Source organism: Budorcas taxicolor, chromosome 4, assembly GCF_023091745.1.
Source record: "Budorcas taxicolor isolate Tak-1 chromosome 4, Takin1.1, whole genome shotgun sequence".
Taxonomy (NCBI): Eukaryota; Metazoa; Chordata; class Mammalia; order Artiodactyla; family Bovidae; genus Budorcas; species Budorcas taxicolor.
The window spans coordinates 42,879,518-42,887,270 of record NC_068913.1 but is presented as its reverse complement, the minus strand read 5'-3'; positions in this window follow the sequence as shown (position 1 = coordinate 42,887,270).

Below are 7,753 nucleotides of genomic sequence, written 5' to 3'. Positions count from 1 at the left end.
GCTACAATATGTTGATAGTTAATTGATAAGTAGTAAGAAGAACTAAGAACTAAGAAGAACTAAGATTCAGATCAAAATACTGCTACACACTAATAATGAGAAAGTAGAAAAAGAAATTAAGGAAACAATTCCATTCACCATTGCAACGAAAAGAATAGTAGAATAGTAGAATAACGGAGGCAGGAGATAGGATTAGTGAAGTAGAAGATAGAATAGTAGAAATAAATGAATCAGGAATAAAGAAAAATGAATTAAAAGAAATGAGGACAATCTCAGAGACCTCCAGGACCATGTTAAATGCCCCAACATTCGAATCATAGGAGTCCCAGAAGAAGAAGACAAAAAGAAAGACCATGAGAAAATACTTGAGGAGATAATAGTTGAAAACTTCCCTAAAATGGGAAATGAAATAATTACCCAAGTCCAAGAAACCCAGAGAGTCCCAAACAGGATATATCCAAGGTGAAACACCCCAAGACAAATATTAATCAAATTAACAAAGATCAAACACAAAGAACAAATATTAAAAGCAGCAAGGGGAAAACAACAAATAACACACAAGGGGATTCCCATAAGGATAACTGCAGATCTTTCAATAGAAACTCTTCAGGCCAGGAGGGAATGGCAGGACATACTTAAAGTGATGAAAGAAAATAACCTACAGCCCAGACTACTGTACCCAGCAAGGATCTCTTTCAAATATGAAGGAGAAATCAAAAGCTTTACAGACAAGCAAAAGCTGAGAGAAATCAGCACCACCAAACCAGCTCTCCAACAAATGCTAAAGGATCTTCTCTAGACAGGAAACACAACAAGGGTGTATAAACTTGAACCCAAAACAATAAAGTAAATGGCAACAGGATCATACTTATCAATAATTACCTTAAATGTAAAAGGGTTGAATGCCCGAACCAAAAGACAAAGACTGGCTGATTGGATACAAAAACAAGACCCCTATATATGTTGTCTACAAGAGACCCACCTCAAAACAGGGGACACATACAGACTGAAAGTGTAAGGCTGGAAAAAGTTATTCCACGTAAATAGAGACCAAAAGAAAGCAGGAGTAGCAATACTCATATCAGATAAAATAGACTTTAAGACAAAGGCTGTGAAAAGAGACAAAGAAGATCACTACATAATGATCAAAGGATCAATCCAAGAAGAAGATATAACAATTATAAATATATATGCACCCAACATAGGAGCATCGCAATATGTAAGACAAATGCTAACAAGTATGAAAGGGGAAATCAACAATAACACAATAATAGTGGGAGACTCTAATACCCCACTCACATCTATGGACAGATCAACTAAACAGAAAATTAACAAAGAAACACAAACTTTAAATGATACAATAGACCAGTTAGACCTAATTGATATCTATAGGACATTTCACCCCAAAACAATGAATTTCACCTTTTTCTTAAGTGCACATGGAACCTTCTCCAGGAGAGATCACATCCTGGGCCATAAATCTAGTCTTGGTAAATTCAAAAAATTGAAATCATTCCAAGCATCTTTTCTGACCACAATGCAGTAAGATTAGATCTCAATTACAGGAGAAAAACTATTAAAAATTCCAACATATGGAGGCTGAACAACACGCTTCTGAATAACCAACAAATCACAGAAGAAATCAAAAAAGAAATCAAAATATGCATAGAAATGATTGAAAATGAAAACACAACCCAAAACCTATGGGACACTATAAAAGCAGTGCTAAGGGGAAGGTTCATAGCAATACAGGCATACCTCAAGAAACAAGAAAAAAGTCAAATAAACAACCTAACTCTACATGTAAAGCAACTAGAAAAGGAAGAAATGGAGAACCCCAGGGTTAGAAGGAAAGAAATCTTAAAAATTAGGGCAGAAATAAATGCAAAAAAAAAAAAAAAAAAACAAGAGACCATAGCAAAAATCAACAAAGCCAAAAGCTGGTTCTTTGAAAGGATAAATAAAATTGCCAAACCATTAGCCAGACTCATCAAGAAACAAAGGGAGAAAAATCAAATCAATAAAATTAGAAATGAAAATGGAGAGACCACAACAGACAACACAGAAATACAAAGGATCATAAGAGACTACTATCAGCAATTATATGCCAATAACATGGACAACTTGGAAGAAACAGACAAATTCTTAGAAAAGTACAAATTTCCAAAACTGAACCAGGAAAAAATAGAGAATCTTAACAGACCCATCAGAAGCATGGAAATTGAAACTGTAGTCAGAAATCTTCCAGCAAACAAAAGCCCAGGTCCAGATGGCTTCACAGCTGAATTCTACCAAAAATTTTGAGAAGAGCTAACACCTATCCTACTCAAACTCTTCCAGAAAATTTCAGAGGAAGGTAAACTTCCCAACTCATTCTATGAGACCACCATCACCCTAATACCAAAACCTGACAAAGATGCCACACAAAAAAAGAAAACTACAGGCCAATATCACTGATGAACATAGACGCAAAAATCCTCAACAAAATTCTAGCAATCAGAATCCAACAACACATTAAAAAGATCATACACCGTGACCAAGTGGGCTTTATCCCAGGGATGCAAGGATTCTTCAATATCCACAAATCAATGTAATACACCACATTAACAAATTGAAAAATAAAAGCCATACGATTATCTCAATAGATGCAGAGAAGGCCTTTGACAAAATTTAACATCGATTTATTATAAAAACTCTCCAGAAAGCAGGAATAGAAGAAACATACCTCAATACAATAAAAGCTATGTATGACAAACCCACAGCAAACATATCCTCAATGGTGAAAAATTGAAAGCATTTCCCATAAAGTCAGGAACAAGACAAGGGTGACCACTCTCACCACTATTATTCAACATAATTCTGGAAGTTTTGGCCACAGCAATCAGAGCAGAAAGAGAAATAAAAGGAATCAAAATTGGAAAAGAAGTAAAACTCTCACTGTTTGTAGATGACATGATCCTCTACATAGAAAACCCTAAAGACTCCACCAGGAAATTACTAGAGTTAATCAATGAATATAGTAAAGTTGCAGGATATAAAACCAACACACAGAAATCCCTTGCATTCCTATACATTAATAATGAGAAAATAGAAAGAGAAATTAAGGAAACAGTTCTATTCACCATTGCAACGAAAAGAATAAAATACTTAGGAATATATCTACCTAAAGAAACTAAAGACCTATATATAGAAAACTATAAAACACTGGTGAAAGAAATCAAAGAGGACACTAATAGATGGAGAAATATACCATGTTCATGGATTGGAAGAATCAATATAGTGAAAATGAGTATACTACCCAAAGCAATCTATAGATTCAATGCAATCTCTATCAAGCTACCAATGGTATTTTTCACAGAGCTAGAACAAATAATTTCACAATTGGAAATACAAAAAACCTCGAATAGCCAAAGCAATATTGAGAAAGAAGAATGGAACTGGAGGAATAAACCTGCCTGACTTCAGGCTCTACTACAAAGCCACAGTCATCAAAACAGTATGGTTCTGGCACAAAGACAGAAATATAGACCAATGGAACAAAATAGAAAGTCCAGAGATAAATCCATGGAGCTGCAGACACCTTATCTTTGACAAAGGAGGCAAGAATATACAATGGAGAAAAGACAATCTCTTTAACAAGTGGTGCTGGGAAAACTGGTCAACCACTTGTAAAAGAATGAAACTAGAACACTTTCTAACACCATGCACAAAAATAAACTCAAAATGGATTAAGGATCTAAACGTAAGACCAGAAACTATAAAACTCCTAGAGGAGAACATAGGCAAAACACTCTCCAACATAAATCAACAGGATCCTCTATGACCCATCTCCCAGAATATTGGAAATAAAAGCAAAAAATTCAAATGGGACTTAATTAAAATTAAAAGGTTCTGCACAACAAAGGAAACTATAAGCAAGGTGAAAAGACAGCCTTCAGAATGGAAGGAAATAATAGCAAATGAAGCAACTGACAAAGAAGTAATCTCAAAAATATACAAGCAAATCCTGCAGCTCAATTCCAGAAAAATAAACGACCCAATTAAAAAATGGGCCAAAGAACTAAACAGACATTTCTCCAAAGAAGATGTGCAGATGGCTAACAAACACACGAAAAGATGCTCAACATCACTCATTATCAGAGAAATGCAAATCAAAACCACTATGAGGTACCATTTCATGCCAGTCAGAATGGCTGCTATCCACAAGTCTACAAGCAATAAATGCTGGAGAGGGTGTGGAGAAAAGGGAACCCTCTTACACTGTTGGTGGGAATGCAAACTAGTACAGCCACTATGGAGAACAGTGTGGAGATTCCTTAAAAAACTGGAAATAGAACTGCTTATGACCCAGCAATCCCACTGCTGGGCATTCACACTGAGGAAACCAGAATTGAAAGAGACACATGTACCCCAATGTTCATTGCAGCACTGTTTATAATAGCCAGGACATGGAAGCGACCTAGATGTCCATCAGCAGATGAATGGATAAGAAAGCTGTGGTATATATACACAATGGAGTATTACTCAGCCATGAAAAAGAACACATTTGAATCAGTTCTAATGAGGTGGATGAAATTGGAGCCTATTATACAGAGTGAAGTAAGCCAGAAAGAAAAACACTAATACAGTATACTAACGCATATATATGGAATTTAGAAAGATGGTAATGATAACCCTGTATGTGAGACAGCAAAAGAGACACAGATGTATAGAACAGTCTTTTGGACTCTGTGGGAGAGGGAGAGGGAGAGGGTGGGTTGATTTGGGAGAATGGCATTGAAACATGTATAATATCATATATGAAATGAATCACCAGCCCAGGCGTGATGCATGATACAGGATGCTTGGGGCTGGTGCACTGGGATGACCCAGAGGGATGGTACGAGGAGGGCGGTGGGAGGGGGGTTCAGGATGGGGAACACGTGTATACCCGTGGCAGATTAATATTGATGTATGGCAAAACCAATACAATATTGTGAAGTAATTAACCTCCAATTAAAATAAATAAATTAAAAAAATTAAAAATGAAACAAACAAACAAAAAAGAACTGGATATGGAACAATGGACTGGTTCAAAATTGGAAAAGGAGTATGTCAAGGCTATATATTGTCACCCTGCTTATTTAACTTAAGAGTACATCATGTGAAATGCTGGGCTGGATGAAACACAAGCTGGAATCAAGAGTACAGGGAGAAACATCAATAACCTCAGATATGCAGATGACACCACCTTTATATCAGAAAGCAAAAAAGGAACTAAAGAGCCTCTTGATGAAGGTGAAAGAGGAGTGACAAAACTGGCTTAAAACTCAACATTCAAAAAATGAAAATCATGGCAGCCAGCTCCATCACTTCAAAGCAAATAGTGGGGAAACAATGGAAACAGTGACAGACTTTACTTTCTTGGGCTCCAAAATTGCTGTGGACAATGACTGCAGCCATGAAATTAAAAGACGCTTGCTCCTTGGAAGAAGTTATGACAAACCTAGACAGAGGATTAAAAAGCAAAGGCATTACTTTGCTGACAATGGTCCATATAGTCAAAGCTAGGCTTCCCTGGTGGCTCAGTGGTAAAGAATCCACCTACAATGCAGGAGATTTAAGAGACACAGGCTCAATCCCTGGGTCAGGAAGATCCCCTGGGGGAGGGCATGGCAATCCAGTCCAGTATTCTTGCCTAGAGAATCCCACAGACAGAGGAGCCTGGCAGGCTAAAGTCCATAGGGTCACAACTGAAGTGACTGAGCACACACATGATTTTTCCAGGAGACATGTACTCCTGAGAGTTGGATCATAAAGAAGGCTGAGTGCTAAAGAGTTGATGATTTAGAACTGTGGTGTTGGAGAAGACTCTTGAGAGACCCTTGGACTGCAAGGAGATCCAACCAGTAAATCCTAAAGTCTATCAATCCTGAATATTCACTGGAAGGACTGATCTGAAGCTCCAATACTTTGGCCACCTAATGTGAAGAGCTGGCTCATTGGAAAAGACCCTGATGCTGGGAAAGACTGAAGGCAGAGGAGAAGGTGACAACAGAGGACAAGATGGTTGCTGGCATCACCATCTCAAAGGACATGAGTTTGAGCAAGTTCCAGGAGATGATGGATAGGAAACCTGGTGTGCTGCAGTCCATGGGGTTGCAAAGAGCTGGACATGACTGAGCAACTGAACAGTAACATTTGCCCAGACTAAAGCTTTTACCTCTAGAAGCCTCATAGGTCACAACAAAAGAACAAAACATGAGATACCTATTCAAAAGATGGCACCATGAACAGGTAAGTAAAATTATATGGTGGGTTTGGGAAGGATTATCTGAAATCTTAATGAGACTTGGAACCATTCTTGTATCTTTGGCTGATATGTCTCTTGACAATCATCTGACCCTTGAGTTCCTTCTGGCAGAACAAGGTAGAGTTTGTGGGACAACTAACGCTTCCTGCTGCACCTGATCAATGTGACAGGACATGTTAAAATTATTATTAAGGAAATATAGACCCAGAAAGAGTGGCTTGATAATTTTGGCAGGGTTGATATTGTCTTCCTTGTCCGGTCAACAGTTAAGGAAGCCAAAGTTAACCTGGTTCCTTCCCTTTCTAGGCCTTTTAATGGCTATTGTTGCTCCTCTCCTTTTTTGCTCTTGTTTAACCTTTTGGTTAAGTTTGTGTTTTTTAGGCTTCAACAGTTTGAAGTAAGGCTCATAATGGCTCAAGGAATTCAGCCCATTATAGTGGAAAGTGGCCCAGGTCTCTATATGTCCTCAAACAATCAGCAAGGGACTTTTACACCTCTAGAGTGGGCTAGGGTCTATGGCCCCTGTCCAGTAGGAAGAAGTTTCAGAAGAAGAGGCCTTTGGCCCCTTACCCCTTAAGAATAAAAGTGCAGAGTTTCTCAGGGGGGGATGAAACAGGATGGGACGTGGGACCCTTTGTTGCAAGTGTGGCAATGCTTGCACCTGGACACAACTCTCCTCAAGCAACAAAATACAAAGAAACTGCATGCATGAGAAGTTGAGGCAAATTCTGGTCAAAAGATACAAAGAAGCCAAAAATCCAACTGCCACTTTTGAAAAGCCCAGAGCAAAAGCAGGGAGTCAGGAGTAAAATCAGGGTCCTGGGGATGCCCACTACACACAATTCCACAAGGAGCAGGCAAACAACTAAGCCAACCCTCCAGCCCGCCCCCTGGGAAGACTCCTAGGTTCACCCCATATAAGGAACAAGTTCTTCCACCTCTCAGGGAGTGAGTCAACAAGGGACTGCGTTAGTTCTTGCCCTCCCTCTGCTGTAGCAGGGGCCTTGCCTGAAAACAAACAAACAAAAAAAACACATGAAAAGATGCTCAACATCACTAATTATTAGAGAAACAGAAATCAAAACTACAATAAGGTATCACTTCACACCTGTCAGAATGGCCATCATTAATCAGTCTACAAACAATAAATGCTGGAAAGGGTGTGGAGAAAAAGGGAACCCTCCCATATTGTTGGTGGGAAAGTAATTTGGTACAAACACTATGGAGAACAGTATGGAGGTTCCTTAAAACACTGAGTGGAGCTGCCATAGGGCTTCCCACATGGCTCAGTGGAAAAGAATTAGCCTGCCAGTGCAGGAGATGTGGGTTTAGTCATTGGGTCAGAAAGATTCCCTGGAGAAGGAAATGACAACCCACTCCAATATTCTTGCTTGGGAAATCCCATGGACAGAGGAGCCTGGCGGGCTACAGTGCATGGGGTCGCAAAAGTCGGACACAACT